At 37.5% G+C, this 23,144-nt stretch overlaps 1 pseudogene; it reads right to left on the reverse strand.

The window, feature by feature from the left end:
* Window positions 1–13,431: 13,431 nt before the first annotated feature.
* On the reverse strand, window positions 13,432–14,384 carry LOC120221410 (annotated as a pseudogene).
* Window positions 14,385–23,144: the final 8,760 nt, after the last annotated feature.

Below are 23,144 nucleotides of genomic sequence, written 5' to 3' on the forward strand. Positions count from 1 at the left end.
AGGTTCAAGAGAGATTTTCAAGAGCAGAGAACGCATTGGTTTGTGGGCATAAAGATTATACTCTAATCTGTTACCTTTCCCAATAACTTTTTTCCATAAAAGAATATTTCTTGTGGGTTTTTAAAAAGTGTTGCATAGAGGGGAGCTAAGATGGCAGAGAAGTCAGGGATCTTGGGAATAAATACAAGTGTATTGAGGTCAGGTTACTCAGAACACCCAGGAAGTTGATCTGCAGAGTGGCAGAAGGATCTGCACCATTGGAAGGAGACAGCTTGGAAGGAGGGAAGTGCACAAATGTGAGATGAGGGAGAGAAAGTGGCAGACCTGTGGAGAGGAGGTAGCTCCTTCTGTGGAGAGACAAAGGCGGGTAAAGAAAGTAAGGACTGAGATAGTGAGGCATCAAGTTAGCACAAGAGGAAAACCTCTCTGGACCACAAACTGGGTAGAAAAGAGTACTGAGTGTCCCAGTTTTTACAAATAGCTTGGAGAGCTCAAACTCATAGGTTCTGGAAGTGAGTGACTTTCTCTAAAGCTAATCTGCAGAGTGCACTCCTGGGGAGAAGGAGGGAGTGCATTGTGTGATATGGGAGTCTCCAGGACACACTGGGAGAGAATATTCTTCTAGGAATACTTTTGGAAGTATTTTGTCCTTGCCTTGCCAAGGACAAACGACTCTGCAGGTGTCAGCCAAAGGCCTTTCACCAACAAGGTGGAGAAACTCTACACTAGAGAAGGGGAGCTGATCTGCACTGTGTCAGTCTTTAAGACCTTGGGTTTTGAATCCTAGCTGTGTGTGCAAAGGAGAAGGCACAGGGTAATTGTGGCTCAGGGCAAACTGACGGCCCTCACTATTCTGTGAGGGCTGTCTGAACAGCTGGGGATGAAGTCCCTGGTCCACGGATGAGAGATTGGGGTGGCACATTTAACTCCCCAACACTGACATGGTGGTACTTCAGAGAGAAGCACAGAAGCCCCTGGTGGAATCAGGACACACTTACACCAAGCCCTGCCCCTCTGTGCCTGGAAACTGCTTATTTACTGGAGCAAGACTGACTCTGAGCCTACACAGCTAGCTTCTCTTCCAGACCAGCATAGCCACCACCTCTAGGTACCAACAGATAACACATTTTCCCCCTCTCTTTGTTTTAAAATACTTTATTCATCTTTTATGTTATACGATTTTATTTTAATTATCTTTTAAAAATTTAAATCCAAGTTACTTAACATATAGTGTAATAATGATTTCAGAAATAGAATATAGTGATTCATCATTTACATATAACACCCAGATGCTCATCCCAACAAGTGTCCTCCTTAATGTCCCTTGCTCATTTAACCTATCCCCCTATCAAAACTGCTCTAGCATCCCTCGGCTTGTTGTCTGTATTTAAGTCTCTTATGGTTTGCCCCCTCCCTGTTTTTAAGTAATTTTTGCTTCCCTTCACTTATGTTCATCTGTTTTGTGTCTTAAATTCCACATATGAGTGAGGTAATATGATGTTTGTCTTTTGCTGACTGAAAAATTTTGCTTAGCATACTATACTCTAGTTCCATCCATGTAGTTGCAAATGGCAAGATTTCATCCTTTTTGATCACTGAGTAATATTATGTGTGTGTGTGTGTGTGTGTGTTGTGTGTGTGTGTATGTATATACCGCATCTTCTTTGTCCATTCATCAGTTGATGGACATTTGGGCTTTTTCCATACTTTGGCTATTGTTGATAGTGCTGCTATAAACATTGAGTTGCATGTGCCCCTTCAAAACAACACACTTGTATACTTTGGATACATATCTACTAGTGCAACTGCTGGATTGTAGGGTAGTTCTATTTTTAATTTTTTGAGGAACCTCCATACTGTTTTCCAGAGTGGTTGTACCAGTTTTGTTTTATTTATTTTTGAGAGAAAGAGAGAGAAAGAGAGGGAGAGAACACGTGTGCGTACATGAGTGGGGGAGGGGCAGAGAATGGGAGACAAAGGATCCGAGGTGGGCTGTGTACTGATAGCAGAGAGCCCAATGCAGGGCTTGAATTCATGAATTGTGAGATCATGACAAGGGCTGAAGTCAGACGCTCAACTGACTGAGACATCTGAGTGCTCTGTTTTCTTCTTCTTTTTTTCCTCCATATTTTTTTCTCTTATGAATGCAAAAATTTTCAACAGGATACTAGAAAATTGAATTCAACAGTAAATTTAAAGTGGGATTTATTCATGGACTTCAGGAGTAACTCAATAATCACAAATCAATTGATGTGATAAACCAGATTAATAATAGAAAGGATAAGAAGGATAAGAACCATGTGATCCTTTCAATAGATGCAGAAAAAGTATCTATTTAATGGTAAAACGTCTATGCACTGGCAAAATACAGCATCTTTTATTATAAAAACCCTCAAAGAGTAGGTGTAGAAGGAATATACCTCAACATTATAAAAGCTATATGTTAAAGGTCCACAGCTAATATCATCCTCAATTGGGAAAAATGGAGAGCTTTTCTCCTAAAATCAAGAACATGACAGGGATGTCCACTCTCACCACTGTTCAACATATTGTTGGAAGTCCTAGCCTAAACAATCAGACAACAAAAAGAAATAAAAGGCATACAAATTGGTAAAGAAGTCAAACTTTAACTCTTCATAGATGATGTGATACTCTATATAGAAAACTCAAAAGACTCTAGTTAAAAAAAAAAAACCCTCTAGAACTAACACATTATTCAGCAAAGTTACAGGATATAAAATCAACATACAGAAATTGGTTGTATTTCTAAACACCAATAAGGAAGCAGCAGAAAGAGAAATCAAGGAATTGATCCCATTTACAATAGCACCAAAAACCATAAGACACCTAGGAATAAACATAACAAAGGAGGTAAAATATCTGTATGTTGAAAACTATAGAAAGATTATTAAAGAAATTGAAGAAAACACACAAAAAAGAAAAACATTACATGCTCATGGATTGAAAGAACAAATATTGTTAAAATGTAGATACTACCCAAAGCAATCTACACATTCAATGAAATCCCTAAAATAAGACCAGTATTCTTCACAGAACTAGAAGAAACAGTCCTAAAATTTGTATGGAACTACAACAGACCCTGAATAGACAAAGTAATGCTGAAAAAGAAAATCAAACCTGGAGGTATCACAATTCCAGATTTTAAGATGTATTACAAAGCTGTAATCATCAAGACAGTATGGTACTGGTACAAAAACAGACACATAGTTCAATGGAATGGAATAGAGGATCCAGAAATGGACCCACAAATGTATGGCCAACTAATATTTGACAAAGCAGGAAAGAGTATTGAAGGGAAAAAAGACAGTCTCTTTAGCACATGGTGTTGAGAAAATTGGACAATGGCATGCAGAAGAATGAAACCAGACTACTTTCTCAGACTATACACAAAAATAAATTCAAAATAACGAACAACTTAAATGTGAGACAGGAAACCATCAATATCTTATAGGAGAAAACACTCAGCAACCTCTTTAACCTCATTTGTAGCAACTTCTTACTAGATATGTCTCTGGAGGCAAGGGAAATAAAAACAAAATGAACAATTGGGACCTCATCAAAATAAAATCTGCACAGTGAAGCAAACAATCAACCAAATTAAAGGCAACCGACAGAATGGGAGAAGATATTTGCAAATGACATACCAGATAAAGGGTTATTATCCAAAATCTATAAAAAAAACTTATCAAACACCTCCAAAACAAATAATCCAGTGAAAAAATCCACAGAAGACACGAATAGACACTTTTCCAAAAAAGACATCCTGATGACAAACAGACGCATGAAAAGATGCTCAACATCACTCATCATCAAGGAAATATAAATTAAAACACAGTGAGATACCACCTCATGCCTGTCAGAATGGCTAGCATTAACACAGGAAACAACAGATGTTGGCAATAATGGAGTGAAAGGGGAACCTTTTTGAACTGTTGGTAGGAATGCAAACTGGTGTAACCACTCTGGAAAACAGTATGGAGGTTCCTCAAAAAATTAAAAATTTTAACTACTCTGCGACTCAGCAGTTGAAATATTAATCATTTATCCAAAGGATAAAAAAATTCTGATTTGGAGAGGCATATGCACCCCAATGTTTACAGCAGCTCTATCAACAATAGCTGAATTATATAAAGAGCCCAAATGTCTATCAATTGATGAATGGATAAAGAAGAGGTGGTACACACACACACACACACACACACACACACACATTGGGATACTACTCAGCAATCAAAAAGAATGAAATCTTGCCGTTGGCAGCAACATGGATGGAACTAGAGTGTACTATGTTAAATGAAATAAGTCAGTCAGAGAAAAACAGATATATCATTTCACTCATATATGGAATTTAAGAAACACAACAGATGAACATAGGGAAAGGGAAGCAAAAACAAGATTATAAAAGAGGGAGGCATAAGATACTCTTAAATATAAAGGACAAACTGAGTATTGCTTGAGGGGAGTTGGTTGGGGGGAGAGGCTAAATGGGCAATGGACATTAAGGAGGGCACTTGCTGGAATGAGCACTGGGTGTTATATGTAAGTGATGAATCACTGGGTTTTACTCCTGAAACCATTAGTACATTATATGTTAACTAATGTGATTTTAAATAAATAAATTAAAATTAAAGATGAAGAAAAAATGTGTTGCATAGACTGTGCATATATGAGTTTCAGGTTTATATTCAAGCTGTAAGTGTATTCCTAATAATCTGTCAGTTCTCTGAACAGCCAGTTGCTTTCACTCTTTGATAGTTCCCAATTGCATATAAATACTAAGTGTGGTTCAAAAATTCATTTCATAGAAATAAATCTCCATTCTTGTCAGGGGTTTCCTAAGAGTATTCTCTGAGACTGTATTCATGGTCTCAAGAAGGGTTTTGGTGTTCCTTGATGATTATTTTCTCCTTTTTTTCAGAAAAACAAGTTAGGGTTAATATAAAAAACTAAACTGTGACAGGAAAGTAATTTACTGATGCCTGATTTTACTAATTTACTGATATTTCTTCACAACTTTTCCCCAGAAAGAGAAATATCAAAAATTATAACAAAGGAGCTTGTCACATTTTCAGAATTTTGCGGTGTGTGTGTGGAAATGAGCTTGCTTGCTCTTTGAAGTTCTACAGATAAAGAAAATTTGTCCATCAAATCTGATTCAAATAAACTAATGGAGTTCTCAACAGGGTATCATCCTAGACTGTCTTCTGTGACCTAGGGAAGTTCAGAGAAAGTTCAGTGCTTCAAAGCTGCTTCCCCATGAGGAAAGCTTTTGTTTCCATTTCTAAAATGTTGGGCTGAGGAGTTAGCTTCTGCTCAGATACATAGAAGAAAGAAGGCATATTGGAAAGGAGGGGCTTAAATTTAGTTTAGGAAATATCTACTTTCAAATAATATCATGGAAAGAGAATAAAACAGCAGTATTAAACTGTTGAAAGTCTATTAGTCTGTTGAAATAATAAATATCTCTTTATTAAAAAAGATCAAAAGAAGTCATCAGTTGATGAAAAGGGACTTGCCTAGGGCTTTGGCAGATGTCTAAAACAAACTATATGGGGGACATAATATGTTTTTGATTCCCAATAAGTGAGGATAATCTTTGTACTTAATTCTTAGTCCAAATCTTTATTCAATCCTGGATCTATATAGATATATCTTGGACATTAGAGTTTAATATTTGTTGATCAATATACAATAGAAGATGGCTGTCTCTAATCTTCAAAAGTGTACAGTGAAATAGAGAAATTAAACAAATGAAGGAGTTGGTTCATACATATATAAGAGACATAAAGGCATATTGAATCATATTTGTCATGAATTAATTGAGAGAAGTAAAAGAAATGTGTTATGGGACTGTTGAAATTATTTTATTTTATTTGTTTTGTATTAAAATTTTTATTTTTACATAATTTCTACACCGAGCATGAGACTGGGACTCACAACCCCGAGATCTACAGCCAGATACTCCACCAAATGAGCCAATCTGGTGCTCTGAAATTGTATTTTTTTTTGAAACTGTTTTATTAAATGAATAATTGAGGGGCGCCTGGTTGGCTCAGTCCGTTAAGCGTCTGAGTTCGACTCAGCTCATGGTCTCACGGGTTGTGGTTGGAGCCCCGCGTTGGTCTCTGTGCTGACAGCAAGCTCAGAGCCTGGAGCCTGTTTAAGATTCTGTAACTCCCTCTCTTTCTGACCCTCCCCTGCTCAAGCTGTCTCTCTCTCTCTCAGTAATAAATAAAACATTTAAAAATTTAGACAAATAAATGGATAATTGAATACAGGCGGTGAGGGCATTGATGAGGTAAGTATATGATAAATTTTAGAGTGATAAGATATTTGAGAAAGGAGAGAGCAACTGAGACACTCAGAGTCTACAGAGATTATAATATTTTCATATGATGGTGTTCCTGTGTAGCTCAGTCGGTTAAGCCTCTAAGTTATGATTTTGGCTCAGGTCTTGAACTTACAAACTGAGTTAGAGCCCAATATTGGGCTCCGAGCTAATAGCTCAGAGTCTGCTTGGAATTCTCTCTCTCCTTCTCTCTCTCTCTCTCTCTCTCCCTGTCCCTGCCATGTTCAGGCACACACACACACACACACACTCTCTCTCTCTCTCTCTCTCTTCTCTCTCTCAAATAAATAAAAATTGGTTAGTGAATGAGATGTAATGAATCCAATGAAGTCTTATTTAAAATTTTTGTTAGGGGAGTTGCAAGCTGCTTGAGGAAGGGAGAAGAAGGATAAACAGAGGATAACAACATATGCCTTTGTGTTATCTGGAGATGTCCAGACATGGACGAGTCTCAGAGCTGGGCATGTCCTACAACTACCAGCTCTGCATATGATTGAGGAAGAGAGGAAGGACAATTCCAATGTTTCTTGAGAGCTACCTCAAGAAACTAGCCAAAGTACACATGGTGGAGAGTCCCAAATACCACTATGAGTAGGGAAATAAAGTAACCAAAGTCTCAACACAAAGAGACGCCATTCAAAGAACACTTCCTGAACGGACAGGCCCTGGACAAAAAGCCTTCTTTAATACAGCAGTACTTGCAGGTGCAGAGTGCATAACAAACTTTTAGAACTAACAAGAGAGGGGCACTTGGGTGGCTCAGTCAGTTAAGCGTCCGACTTCAGCTCAAGTCATGATCTCATGATTCATGGGTTCAAGCCCCACGACAGGTTCTGTGCTGATAGCTAGCTCAGAGCCTGGAGCCTGTTTCAGATTCTGTGTCTCCCTCTCTCTCTGACTCTCCCCTGCTCACGCTTTCTCTGTCTCTCTTTCAGAAATAAATAAAACATTTAAAAAAATTTTTAAAAATTAAAAAACTAACAAGAGATAGAAAGCTAACCAAAATGACGAAAAGGAAGAACTCTCCTCTAAAGAAATTCCAGGAAGAAATGACAGATAAAGAACTGCTCAAATCAGATATAAGTAGCATAACTGAACAAGAATTTAGAACAATAGTCATGACATTAATCACTGGGCTTGAAAAAGGCATGGAATACATCAGAGAAACTTGCTACAAAAACTATGGAGGTTAAAAATAGTTGTGATGAATTAAAAAATGCTATAAATGAGATGTATAATAAAATAGAGGCGTCTATTGCAGGAATGGAAGAGGCAGAGAGGAGAATAGGTGAATTAGAAGACACAATTGTAGAAAAAGATGAGGCTGAGAAAAAGAGATTAACTGATCCAGAAACATGAAAGGAGAGTTCGAGAAATGAGCGATACAATCAAATGAAACAATATCCATATCATAGGAATTACAAAAGAGGAAGAGAGAAGGAAAGGCACTGAGGGAGTCCTTGAACAAACTATAGCAGAGAACTTCCCCAATCTGGGGAAGGACACAGACATTGAAATCCAAGAGGTACAGAGAACTCCCCTCAGACATAACTTCAATCTATCTTCTGCATGACATATCATAGTGAAACTGGCAAAATATAAGAACAAAGAAAGAATTATGAAAGCAGCTAGGGAGAAAAGGACCCTAACATACAAAGGGAAACCTATCAGAGTGATAACAGACATATCTACTGAAACTTGGCAGGCCAGAAAGGAATGACATGAGATCTTCATTGTGATGAACAGAAAAAAATGCAGCCAAGAATCCTCTATCTAGCAAGCCTGTCATTCAGAATAGAAGGAGAAATAAAAGTCTTTCCAAATAAACAAAAATTGAAAGAATTTGTCACCACTAAACCAGCCCTACAAGAAATCCTGAGGGGGACTCTATGAGGGAAATGTTGCAAGAAATGCAAGGTAGCAGAGACACCAACACAAGCATAAATCCCACAAAGCACACAATGACTCTAAACCCATATTTTTCAATAATAACACTGAATGTAAATGGGCTGCATGCTCAAATCAAAAGACATAGGGTAGCAAAATGGATTTAAAAAAATCCATCTATTTGCTGTCTACAAGAGACTTATTTTAGGCCTGAGGACACCTTCAGATTGAAAGTAAGGGGATAGAAAAATATCTATCATGCTACTGGAAGTCAAAAGAAAGCTGGAGTAGCTATACTTATATCAGACAAACTGGACTTTAAAGTAAAGACAATAACAAGGGATAAAGAAGGGCATTGTATAATAATTACAGGGTCTATCCATCAGGAAGAACTAACAAATATAAATGTCTATGCACCGAATATGGGAGCACCTAAATACTTAAAACAATTAATCACAAACAGAAACAATCATATAGATAAGAATGTGCTAATAGTAGGGGACTTTAATACTCCACTTAGAGCAATGGATAGATCAACCAGACAGAAAATCACTAAAGAAACAATAGACTTGAATGACTCATTGGACCAGATGGATCTGACAGATATATTCAGAACTCTGCATCCTGAGGCCAGGGAATTCACTTTCTTCTCAAGTGCACATGGCACATTCCCCAAGATAGATCACATACTGGGACATAAAGCAGCCCTCAATATATATAAAAAAAAATTGAGATCATACCATGCACACTTTCAGATCACAATGCTATGAAACTGGCAATCAATCACAGGAACAAGTCTGGAAAACCTCCAAAAACATGGAGATTAAAGAACACCCTACTAAAGAACTAATGGGCAAATCAGGCAATTAGAGAAGAAATTTAAAAATATATGGAAACAAATGAAAATGAAAACACAACAATCCAACTCTATGGGATGTGGCAAAGACAGTCCTAAGAAGAAAGTACATTGCACTCCAGGCCTATTTCAAGAAATTAGAAAAACCGCAAGTAGAAAATCTAACCGGGCACCTAAAGAACTAGGACAGCAACAAGAGAACCCCAATCCTAGTAGGAGAAGATAAATAATAAAAATCAGGGCAGAAATAAACAATATAGAAACAAAAAAACCCCACAGTTGAACAGATCAATGAAACCAAGAGCTAGTTTTTTGAAAAAATTAACAAAATTGACAAACCTTTAGCCTGACTTCTCAAAAAGAAAAGAGAGAGCACTCAAATAGACAAAATCATGAATGAAAATGGACTTATGACAACCAACCCCTCAGAAACACAAGCAATTATCAGGGAATAATATGAAACACTATATGCCAACAAATTGGACAACTTAGAAGAAATGGACAAATTCCAAAACACACACTCACTACCAAAACTCACACAGGAAGAGATAGAAAATCTGAACAGACCCATAATGAGTGAAAATTTTGAGTCAGTTATCAAAAATCTAACAAATAAGAGCCCTGGATGTGATGGCTTCCCTGGGGAATTCTACCAGAGATTTAAAACAGAATTAATACCCATTCTTCTCAAGCTATTCCAAAAAATAGAAATTGAAGGAAAACTTCTGGACTCATTCTATGAAGTGAGCATCACTTTGATTCCCAAGCCAGACAGAGACTCAGCAATAAAAGAGAACTATAGGCCAATATCCTTGATAAATCGGATGCAAAAATCCTCAACAAGATACTTGCAAATCAAATTCAACAGCACATAAAAAGAATTATCTACCACAATCAAGTGGGATTCATTCCTGGGTTACAGGGCTGGTTCAATATTTGCAAATGAAATCAATGTGATACATCACATTAACAAAAGAAAAGATAAAAACCATATGATCCTGTTGATAGATGCAGAAAAAGCATTTGACAAATACAGCATCACTTCTTAATAAAGACCCTCGAGAAAGTCAGGATAGAAGGAACTTACTTAAACATCATAAAAGCCATCTATGAGAAGCCCTCAGCTAACATCATCCTCAATGAGGAAAAACGGAGAGCTTTCCCGCTGAAATAGAGAACATGACAGGGATGTCCACACTCACCACTGTTGTTTAACATAGTGCTGGAAGTCCTAGCATCAGCAATAAGACAACAAAAGGAAATAAAAGGCATCAGAATTGGCAAAGAAGAAGTCAAACTTTCACTTTTCGCAGACGACATGATACTCTACATAGAAAACCTGACAGACTCCACCAGAAGCCTACTAGAACTGATCCAAGAATTCAGGAAAGTTGCAGGGTACAAAATCAACGTACAGAAGTTGGTTGAATTTTATACACCAATAATTAAGCAACAGAAAGAGAAACCAAGACACTGATCCCACTCACAATTGCACAGAAAACCATAAAATACCTAGGAATAAACCTAACCAAAGATATAAGAGATCTGGATGATGAAAACTATAGAGAACTTATGAAGGAAATTGAAGAAGACACAAAGAAATGGAAAAACATTCCATGCTCATGGATTGGAAGAATAAATAGAGTTAAAATGTCATTACTACCCAAAGCAATCCACACATTCAATGCAATCCCAATCAAAATTGCACCAACATTGTTTCAAAACTAGAACAAACTATCCTAAAATTTGTATGGAACCACAAAAGACCCCGAATAGCCAAAGTAATATTGAAAAAGAAAACCAACACGGGAGGCATCACCATCCCAGACTTTAGCCTCTACTACAAAGCTGTCATCATCAAGACAGTATGGTATTGGCACAAAAACAGACACATAGACCAATGGAATAGAATTGAGAACTCAGAATTGGACCCACATGTATGGCCAATTAATCTTTGACAAAGCGGGAAAGAGTATCCAGTGGAAAAATGACAGCCTCTTTAACAGATGGTGCTGGGAGAACTCAACAGCTTCATGTAGAAGAAGGAAACTCTGGTCATTTGTAGCAACATGAATGGACCTAAAGGGTGTTATGCTGAGCGAAATACATCAGGCAGAGAAGGACAAATACCATATGTTTGCACATATAGGTGTATTAAGAGGAAGTTATCGGAGGACGAAGCGGGAGAAGAGGGGGAAAGTAGTTGGGGAGAGGGAAGGAGGCAAACCACCAGAGACTCTTGAATGCTGAGAACAAACTGAGGACTGCGAGGGGAGAGGTGAAAGGGGGTCATGGGCATGGAGGAGGTCACTTGTTGGGATGAGAACTGGGTGTTATATGTAAACCAACTTGACAATAAACTATTTAAGGAACAAAAATGAAAATAAATAAATAAATAAGATAAAGATAAGCAAATCAAACAATGTAGTTTACGAAATTAACAGAATAATAGAGGAAAACTCTTTGTTCACCTTAATAGATAAGAACAAGCATTTGATAATTTTTTCAAAAAGGATAAAACTAGATCATTTTCCCTCACCATAGAGAAAAACAAACTCAAAATGGATAAAGGACCTGAATGTGAGACAGGAAACCATCAAAATCCTAGAGGAGAGAGCAGGAAACAACCTCCTTGACCTCATCCCCAGCGATTTCTTACTTGACACATCCCCAAAGACAAGGGAATCAAGAGCAAAAGTAAATGATTGGGACCTCATCAAGGTTAAAAGCTTCTGCACGGCAAAGGAAACAATCCATAAAAGTAATAGGCAACTGACAGAATGGGAAAAGATTGTTGCAAATCACATATCACACAAAGGGCGAGTATCCAACATCTATAAGGAACTCACCAAACTCCACACCCAAAGGACAAATAATCCAGTGAAGAAATGGGCAGAAGACATGAACAGAGACTTTTCCAAAGAGGACATCCAGATGGCCAACAGACACATGAAAGGATGCTCAGCATCCCTCATCATCAGGGAAATACAAATCATAACCACACTGAGATACCACCTCACGCTGGTCAGAGTGGCTAAAATGAGCAAATCAGGAGACTCTAGATGCTGGCGAGGATGTGGAGAAATGGGCACCCTCCTACACTGTTGGTGGGAACGCGGCCACTCTGGAAAACAGTGTGGAGGTTCCTCAAAAAATTAATAGAACTCCCCTATGACCCAGCAATAGCACCGCTAGGAATTTACCCAAGGAATACAGGAGTGCTGATGCATAGGGGCACATGTACCCCAATGTTCATAGCAGCACTCTCAACAATAGCCAAAACATGGAAAGAGCCCAAGTGTCCCTCTACTGATTAATGGATCAAGAAGACGTGGTTTATCTATACAATGGAATACTACATGGCAATGAGAAAGAATGAAATCTGGCCATGTGTAGCAACATGGATGGAACTTGAGGGTATTATGCTAAGTGAAATAAGTCAAGCAGAGAAGGACAGATGCCATATGTTTGCACTTATAGGAGGATTAGGAGGAACTTATCAGAGTATCACGGGGGGAGAAGAAGGGGAAAAATAGTTGGGGAGAGGGAGGGAGGCAAATTCTGAGAGATTCTTGAATGCTGAGAACAAACTGAGGGCTGATGGAGGTGGGGGAGAGGGAAGGGGGTGATGGGCACCGAGGAGGGCACTTGTTGTGATGAGCACTGGGTGTTATATGGAAACCAACTTGATAATAAACTATTTTAAAAAATAAAACTATTGTTAGGATCTTTACAAAAATTTTCCAGAAAATTTTCTTGTACGCTATCTGGTGAAGGGGAGCTCTTATAGAAAGGAATTTGAGAGTTGACTGGGTGGGTGAGTTGGTTAAGCATCTGACTCTTGATTTCAGCTCAGGTCTTGCTCTTATGGTTTGTGAGGTAGAGCCCCAAGTCAGCCTCTGTGGTGACCGCATGGAGCCTGCTTGGGATTCTCTCTCTCCCTCTGTGTTTGCCTTTTCTTCGCTCTCTCATACATACTCTCTAAATAAATAAGCATTAAGAGAAAGAGAGTAATTTCAAAATATGGTGTTGCTTATCCTCCTACAGATTTGTGGACTCATTCCACTGAGAACAAGACATTTAGGAAGTGTTAAAAAGGAGTAGGATTGCTGTACTTGAGATTTCAGAACAGAGCACTTTCTAGTCAGAAGAGTTTCTTGAGTCATCAGGGTGGTTGTTGTTGACAAATGGGAACTCTTTCCTTGGAGCTCATGGACACTCATTTGGAAAGACAACTGCCAGTGTTTACTGAGTTGTGCATGGGGTTGGCCCAGCAGACAGGCAGAGACTATCTGGCCTTTTATGACTTCTATCCTTTTTAGGATTTTACCTCACTCTGGGTTTGTAGAATCCTTTTCCATGCTCTCTTCACATCCTTGTTTCTCAGGGTGTAGATGAGTGGGTTGAGCAGTGGGGTGATAACACAGTAGAAGAAGGACTTGAACTTGGCCTGGGTGCTATTGGCAGGGGGCTGGAGGTACATGTAGATGGCTCGTCCAAAGTACATGATCACAACCGCCAAGTGGGAGCTGCAAGTGCTGAGTGCCTTGTACCTTCCATCAGGTGAAGGTAACTTCAACACAGCCTTGGCAATGAATGTGTAGGAGATTAGCACAAGCAGAGGAGCCATCGTGCAAAAGGGATGGCTCCCACGGCCAGGGACAGCTCATTAGCAGTGGTGTCACCACAGGCCAACTTGATCAGAACAGGCACTTCACAGAAGAAGTGGTCAAGTGTGTGGTGACCACAGTGGTGGAGCTGGAGAGTAAGCATAGCTTGAAGTACTGAATTAGCCAGGCCACTGGACCAGGCAGCAGTTGCCAGTTGAACAAACGCCCAGGGCCTCATGATGAGAGTGTACCTGAGGGGGCAGCAGATAGCCACATAGCGATCAAAAGCCACTACTGCCAGCAGGGCGCATTCAGTACATCCTATCCAGTGGAAGAGGTAGGCCTGGGTGATGCAGCCCCAGGAAGCAATTGTCTTCTCTGGGCCTCAGAAGTTGCCCAGGAGCTGGGGAACAACGGTGCAGGTGACACAAAGTTCCAACACAGAGAGATTGTTCAGGAAGAAATACATGGGGGTCTGGAGTTTAGGCTCCACCATGGAAAGAAAGATGATGGAGCTGTTTCCCATCAGGGTGAGGATGTAAGAGGCCAGGACCACTCCAAAGAGGGGCATTTCTAATCATGGATAATCTGAGAAGCTCAGCAACACAATTGTGCTGGGGAAACTCACATTTTCTCCTTCAATGGCACCCACCTTATGCATGGCTGGAAGGAGAGAGACACAGTTTAGAGACTTAGCATGACTTTTATCTTTCAAGAAAGAACATCTTGAAACCTTCAATTAGGGAATAATCCTCATAATTGTTATGACAATTTCTTAGACGATTGGGCTGATTCTGTATAAATGCTGCCTTCACAGTTGCTACTAAAGTAGGCATAGATTTGAAATATCCTAGATATGGTGAGAAACTCTTCATTGAGCAATGTCAACCTCAGTCTTTATGACATATTTCTCTCATGTCATAAAAGTGGCATCCAATCTTTTAAATCCTTTCAATCCTTTTGAATTTTTCAAAAAAAGAAAAAAGTTAAAGGGAGCACTATCTGATTTCTTTTTTCAGCTCACTTAGGTTAACATTCTCTCTTTCTCCTCAACGTTTTTGTTGTATAGTGTAGTGGTTGAGTGCAGTGAATGCTGAGGTTGAGTCTCAATCACTTGTGGACATGGCCAGGTCACTTAACCTCTCCACATTTTAGTTTCCTCATTTAAAAAGTGAGAATAAAAATAGTCCTTAACTTATATGGTTATTTGAAAATCTTAAAAGAATTTTTATAGAACTAAGTCTGTCTATATCTATCTGTCAGTCATCTATCTATCATCTATCTATTTATCTATCTAATCTATCAATCTATCAATCTATCAATCTATCTATCTATCTATCTATCTATCTATCTATCTATCTATCTATCCTAATCTAATCCATCATCTATCATCATCTATTTGTCATCTATCTATAACCTATCTATAATATATATCCATTCATCATCCATGTATATGTCTATCATCATCTATCAACCCAATATCTATCTATCATCTCTATAGTCATCATCATCATCATCATCATCATCATTATCATCTTTATCTATCACACAATAAGGTCTATATAAGTGTTAGGTATTATTATCTATATCTAATCTATATCTATATCTATACCTACTCTCCCTCCTTCTCTCTTCCTTTCTCTTCTCTCTCCTCTCTTTTCACTTATCCTCTCTTAGTCTCTCTCTCATTCTGTGGGTGTCTGTCTGTCTGTCTCTCTCTTCCTGCATCCCTGTTTCTCACTCCTAGTTGATTCATAAAACACACTGCTATCATGTCGTCAAGAATGGGGATTTCAATCTTTTGAATGTGGCACATTTCTCTCAGAAAAGTTTTAAAGGAATTACTACATAATGTTTCCTTTTAGTCCAGTTAAATTAAGGATACTTGGATGCTTGGATAGACAGGATAGAAGCTGGAGGGCTGTTCCAGCTATGTAACACTATAGACTCTTTCTTTGGGGAAGAGGCCATCAGCCTCTTGGCTCCCTTTGTTTTTCATCTAACTCATGTCTTCCTAGTTTTGACTAATTTTATTTTCTTCTTATTCTGTTTTCTCTTTCTTCCTTGTTTCATCTTTTTCTTCTTTTAAAAATCTCATCTTTTAAATTTTCCTCTGCGTTCCCCCACATTCTTTCCAAAATGGTGTCATCTCTTTTCTATAGGCTATGAATTTTCAAAATGCATAATTTCGTTTTTCTCTCAAATACTTACCTCTTTTAGGAGATTTTTTTTCCGGAGTGCTACACCAATATCTTAAACTTAGCACTTCCCAAACTCAGCTCACCATTACTCAGTTGTAGGTGAGCTATTCCCCTCAATTCCTTTATCATGCCCATGCAATCGTGATTGTTTTATCCTTCAACAATTTGGAGTTATTTATTCCCCAAATAGGCCACAGAGTCAGTTACAGAGTACTGTAGCTTAAAAACCCCAAGTACCACATTACTCCAATACATTCCTCTCACAAATATTTGTACTTCTCATACTACCTAATTTTTATTTTATATTGCAAAAATTTACTAGGATGGGTCATAATACAGGGTTGTCACATAACAATGTCCCCTCTACTTTTATTTATTTTGCTTTTTAGAAGATAAACTAACTAATTATAACTATAGAGAATTTCTTTGCCTCTCCCACTTCTGTGGAGAATAAGATTTTTTTGTTTTTGGATCTTGATCAAGGCAATGTCTTAAAGAAGCAGCTTTCATTTTCCTTGCTTAGAAGTTTCAAAGATTGCCCGAACAAAAAGCAATTCCCAATATACAGAGCAGATAACTTTTTACAATCATGGTCAATGTATCTCATTGGTAATTGTACTATTATCATAATTGTTTGTTTTTCCCATAGTACTTTACTTTTCCATGTGAAAATTAGCCTTATGCAAGGAGCAAATTAACTTTTTCTAAATATTACATCTTCAACTTTATTATTTTGTCCCTTCTCCTCTCCTTATTCTTTCTTTTATCCTTTTCTTCTCAGGTTTGTTTTGGTTTTGTTTGTTTGTTTTGTTTTTTGTCTTTTACTATAGAATTCACAGTTTGGCTACACAGAAAATACTTTCATAAGCTGCAAAATTTGAAGGACACTTTATTCCACAAAAGATAAGAGTACAAATAAACTGGGTTTAACAAAATAAATACCAGGAAGGTGAACAAAAACTTTAATGAAGCCTGGAAAGTGAAAAACAAGTTAAGATTTTGGAAAATTCTAAAACTTATAGTATTGTTTCTATTTATGCTTGAAATGAAAATAGACAAGGGTATAATGGAATCATTGCTAAATACAATCAGTCTAATTTAGAAAAAAATGATAAAGTAAGGACTATTTCAGCACCATATTGTCAAGCAGCTAAGCATGAATACCTTGCATTTTGACATATGTTTAATTCTTTAAATTCATAGATATTACAGCACAGTATATCTAATTATCTTGCACATGCTCTCAGTTGTGGACAGTTCTTGAATATCAGAAAAAGTATCACCAGATAAGAGAGGCAACTGTAATGCCAAGTTTCAGAGGGAGAGAAAGCAGAATCCTGAGATTTAATATCATTAAATGTTATGATAAACCCTGGAAATATCTGAAGAAGATCATTCTATTTATTTAAAAACACTTTTTTTCTTGTAAGCATTTTAAGACAGTGTGGTCAGTAGTAGCAAATGTAGGTTAATATTTTTTAAATGTTTGTTTTTGAGAAAGAGAGGGGAGAGTTTCAAAGACAGGGGAACAGAGGATCTGAAGCTGGCTCTGGGCTGACAGCAGCAAGGCTGGACGTGGGGCTCAAATTCATAAACTATGAGGTCATGACCTGAGCCGAAGTTGGACACTTAATCAGCTGAGCCACCCAGGTGCCCCAAAATATAGGTTAATTTTAATAAAACATGAAAAAATAACATGATTCAGGAAATGGGGTTTTGGATGTTTTGGGTGATGAGCATATAACTGTAGTAAATATTTCTGAATCCACATTCTGCCAGCCACTATTCTGAGAATGAGGAACTGAGTGAACTGAGAACTTTGAGCGAGAAACATTAGCACTTTGAGCTTCAGCCTTCCTTCATGATAATGCAAACAATAATGCTTGCCTTTCAGGGCTTGGGTAAGATCAAATGCCCTAAAAGTATGTATGGGAATAGGAGGTATACTGAAATAAATGATTTATCCATTTTCAAAATGATTATTTTACTAAGTGATAATAATAAGCAAATGGAAAGAAAAACACAACAGTACAGAATAAACTGTATGGGAAGAGCAGAAGTTTGTTGTCATGGTTCAAATCCTGCTAGCCATATTTTAACAACCATAGAGTCTTCTACAATTTAGTTAGCTTTCATCTAAGTCTTCATTTCCTGGTCTCCAGATTGAGGATTATCACACTTAATTTACACAGTATTTGCACACAATAAATTGTTGCTAAATAAATGCTAAACATAAGTAATAAATGTAAAGGAAACTGAGGCACAGGGAGATTATGAAACCTGCAGGAAAAATTAGCACTGTTACAGGATAAAGCCAGGGTTTACACTTGGACCCCAGTTGCCTGACCCATTCACTCTCCTCTGCCTCACACACACAAAAATGCAAATCTATGGTGATGCAAAACTGGCAGGGATACCTAGTCCATCTTATCTCAATAGGCAAAAAGAAGACTCTGAATAAATATAGCACTTAAATAGGGTTCTGCTTAAAACTTCAATGTCACATTATAGGATAAGAGGAACTTGGAAAATGTCACTCATGAAAAATTCTGAGGGTCCTTAATGATATACTGACAATAAAAAGAACAGTGGAGAAATTATGAGAAAACCTAACGAGTTGGCTTCATTAATGGGTTTATGATCCAGATTATAAAAATCTAAAGTCACATGCCTTCTGTGCTGCCAAAACCACATCTGTTTTGTGTGTTTATTAAGGCAGCATTTGAAAATTGGGTCATTGATGCACTGGGGTATTTGAGAGGGAGGTTGAATTGGAATCTAAATGCGTTATAGAAAAATATATTTGAAGGATTTCCTATTATCAGTACAGATATTGTTATATAGGATAAGATCCTTCCTTCAATGGGTTCTCACTTGAAAGAGAAGGAAATATACACTCATTTTTTTTTTCAGGAGGAAAACTATATCAACTATGGGAATGTTAGAGAGGGGTTAAATTTGGATAAAAGAAACTTCAAAAAAGTTTTTCTCCATACAACAACACCATTGAAAGTAATTTTGTTGGATCACAAATTTTTGAGAATATCACAAAAAGAAGAATTCATCATGAAATTCAAGAATGAATTAAAATGTCCACTGGATCCCCTTGTTGCTATAATGTGAGACTTCTTATTTATAACAGATTGTTATAAATAACAATCAGCCTAATCCACCCTTCATGCTATTCTTCCCAAGTAATATTCCTTGGGATAATGAGTAACATTATCCTTGAGTAATAGTCAGAAATTGCAATGATTTTTTCTTCTCTATTGCTTTAATCCTCAGAAACCCTTCATTTGAAGTGTGCCAATGTGTGACACACAGTCCTATCTATTCTGGCTAAATGTCATATATCCTTTCTCTCTCACCAACCTCACGCTCTTCATTATGTTTGAAAAACACAAGCTCCTTCTTCTGTTCCTTTGCACATGTTGGTTCTTTTTCTCCTACATTCACCTGCTGGAGTTCTATTTATCCTTTACAGCCTGAATCAAGCATCATTTCCTCGATGAAATGTCCCAAGATCTCTTTTTCTTTGTGTCCATATTCAACCTCCTATTCTTCTGCCATTGCAGGAACTTGCCGGCCTATCCTGCCCTGTGAACATTTTAGAAGCCTGACCTATGTTTAGGTCACTTGTTTCCTCAGCACATAAGCTAGTTTTGTCCTGTATCAGGTATTTAATAATAAATGTATAAAGGGAGAGCTAGATTCTGGAATTACCCAGAATGAAATATCTGCTTCCATAATGTCAATTTCATTCCATTTTCACTAGAGTTCCACATAAATGCTTATGTTAGGCTGATCTTGTTTACTTATTTAACATTTGCTTGTAGTCACGGGTGCCTGAGTTCTCTGGTAAATAATGTGTCTTTCATCTGTGATACTAATGTCTTTCTATTTCTTTTCTTAAATTCTACTCAACATTCTAGATTTGGTTCAAATTTTATTTTTTCCTAAGACATTTATCCCTGCCATAATGTAAGTTATGAAGTGACAGAAGTTTTACATCCGGTGCTCTTAATGTTTTCTCTCTAATGTCTTATGCAATGTTTGATGCCTACTAAAGGCCCAATACATGCTTGGATAGTTATTTTTCTTTGTCTTTTCTCTTGTCTTTTTCTTTGTCATGGGCTTCTTGAAATATATGGTTTTTTGAGTCTTAGCATGTTCGTGGCTCTGAAAATTACTGTGGTGATGGTGATAAGGAGGCCATAATTAGGTTTGATTGTACTATCTTCCTAATATTATTATTTGTGGTACTATGTGTTCCTTCTTATTACCAAGAATAACACACCCTCATTGGGTAAGTGAGATAATCTTCTTTCTAATCCTTTGAAAATCACTTGAAGAGAAATGGGTGCTAATAGAAATGCTCTAACATAACCTGGTCTCTCCTACCCATTCTACTGTGAGGTGAAGAAGGAAGAGGTGTAGAAAGGGAAGGAGCTGGCCAGAATGATGACACCTGGGTTGGAAAAAGGCAGATTCTCTTCAGAACTTCTGGCATTCAACAGAGAGAGACATAGTATTAACACAAGTTCAGCCATGAGGGAGAACTTGCTTACACTGGAGGGGCCTCCTGTGATGTGTCCTCTCGGATCCTCTGAAATGTCACTATGTCTTATAGGTAATTAGTTCAAGGGATGAATTTGTACAAAGGAGCATTCTAGAGGGATTTCTCCTCCTTCTAATTTATTGTCTTCAGAATATCTTCGCCCTGCAGAATATGCCTCAGTGAGCTGAAGGAAAGACCATGAAACAATAAATTGTCCTAGAACAGGATTGAAAGAAAATCTCCAGCCATATTAGTTTGTTTTCTTGGTGTCCTTATCAAAAGTGTGCAGAGGGGCAGACTGATGTCTATCAAAGTGGAGCTTTCTGTTATAAAACTACATGCCAATCAGTATATATTAAACATAAATTCATCACTTCCACAGAAAGTTGAATAGCTGTTTAGATAAATATTTATATTTTCTTGCAATAGGGGAACATTATGCTATCTTTATGACATACTGTATTTTTAATAGTGTTTTTCTTGATATGTTCTTTTCTTATACACTGTAAAACGATGCTTTCATTACATTCTTCCCATGTTGCTGTCATCATCACCCTTCAGAGAGCTTCAGAGAAGGTGAAACTGACTTGCTTTGCTTTTGAACACCTTACTTATTACAAAGACTTTCCACACCATGGGAGTTGGTCATGAGCTGATGAAAGCCCAGCTTGGGGAAAGGATTATCACAAATTTTTGTAGTTGGACTTTAGCCCACGTTTAAGGGATATTCACCAGGGTGCCTGGGTGGCTCAGTAGTTGAATGTCTGACTTCAGCCCAGGTCATGATCTCATGGTTCGTGAGTTCAAGCTCCGGGTCGGGCTCTGTGCTGACAGCTCAGGACCTGGAGCCTGCTTCTGATTCTGTGTCTCCATCCCTCTCTACTCCCTGCCCTACTTGCTCTTCCTGTCTCTCTCTCTCTCTCTCTCTCTCACACACACACACGCACACACACACACACACACACACAAATAAGAATAACCATTAAAAAATAAGTATTCACCAATATTCTTCTATATTCACCTTATTTCATTGAAAACATTTTAATTTATTTTTAAGTTTATTTATTTTGAGAGAGTGCAAGTGGGCAAGGGGGAGAGAGAGAGAGACATGAGATCATGACCTGAGCTGAGGTCAAGGGTTGGAAGCTTAACTGACTGAGCCACCCAGGTGCCTCTCTACAGCATCATCTTCTATTATTCTCTGGATCAAATTCACATGGTTGGTTGTAGGCTACAGACAACCTAGATTTTACATATAGAAAAATCTGGGTTCCTACCAGAATATCAGTTATAATAGCTTTGGCAAGAAGGCATGAGAAAAATAGGATTTGCAAATACATTGTTTGATACAGAAAGTACAAAAGAAAGCTGTTAATGAAGAAAATTATCCTGATCATGAAGTCAAAAACCTTTGAACAAAAGGGTAATTTCTTTATTTTTTTCAATAGTCTGCTGGATTTGCAATTATCTTTAAATAAGAGTTTTCTTAGTATTAATATTAAGGTTTTGTAGTATCAAAACTTCTCTGTGTCCTTAAAATGTTAATCCCCCTTGAAGGCAATATTTTCACATTTCAAAAAGGTATCTAAGCTTGCTTCCAGAATTATGAAAGTAAAATACATTTCTGCTGTGTTGTAGGTTGCATATTGTATGCATGCATTTTTTTAATTTAGATTTTTAAAATAATCACATAGAATGTTTTGCCCTATTTTATTTTAGTTTATTTATTTATTTATTTATTTATTTATTTATTTATTTTACTGTAGTAATAAACTTAACATGAGAATTATTCTCTAAAAAATTTTAGGGGCATCTGGGTGGCTCAGTCGGTTAAACATCCGACTTTGGCTCAGGTCATGATCTCATGGTTCATGGGTCCGAGCCCTGCGTCAGACTCTGTGCTGACAGCTCAGAGCCCGGAGCCTGCTTCGGATTCTGTGTCTCCCTCTCTCTCTGACCCTCCCCTACACACACACACACACTCTCTCTCTCTCAGAAATAAATAAAACATTAAATTTTTTAAAAATTCAGTGCCCAATACAGTACTTTTAATTAATGTACAGCAGATCTCTAGAACTTACTTATCTTGCATAACTAAAACATTATACCAACTGTACAGCAATTCACTATTCTCTCTCTTCCAATTCCTGACAACACCATTTACTCTCTGTTTCTATGAGTGATCATTTTTTAAAAAAATGTAAGCTCTATGCCCAATGTGGGGTTTGAACTCAGACCCTGGGATCAAGAGTATGACTTATCATGTTAAATAGCTCATATAAGTGTTCTTCTATGACTGGCTTCTTCCATTTAGTATAATGTCTTTTCAGTTCATTTGTGTTATCATATATGGCAAAATTTTAAAATCCAAATACTATTCCATTTTATGTATATACCACATTTTTAAAATCTATTCATATATTGATGGACACTCAGACTGTTTTTCTATCTTGGTTGTTGTGAATAATGAAACATGGGTGTACAAACATGTATTCAAGACCTGCTTTTACTGCTTTTGTGTTTATGCCTAGAAGGGAATTGCTAGATTATATGATAATTAAATTTATAATTGTTTAAAGAAACTGTCATTTGGTTTTCCATAGTGACACTATTGTATATTCCAAACAATAGTTGTATAAAAGTTTCAGTTTCAGGGGTGCCT

This window comes from Hyaena hyaena, unplaced genomic scaffold (assembly GCF_003009895.1).
Source record: "Hyaena hyaena isolate Hyena2069 unplaced genomic scaffold, ASM300989v1 scaffold_790, whole genome shotgun sequence".
Taxonomy (NCBI): domain Eukaryota; kingdom Metazoa; phylum Chordata; class Mammalia; order Carnivora; family Hyaenidae; genus Hyaena; species Hyaena hyaena.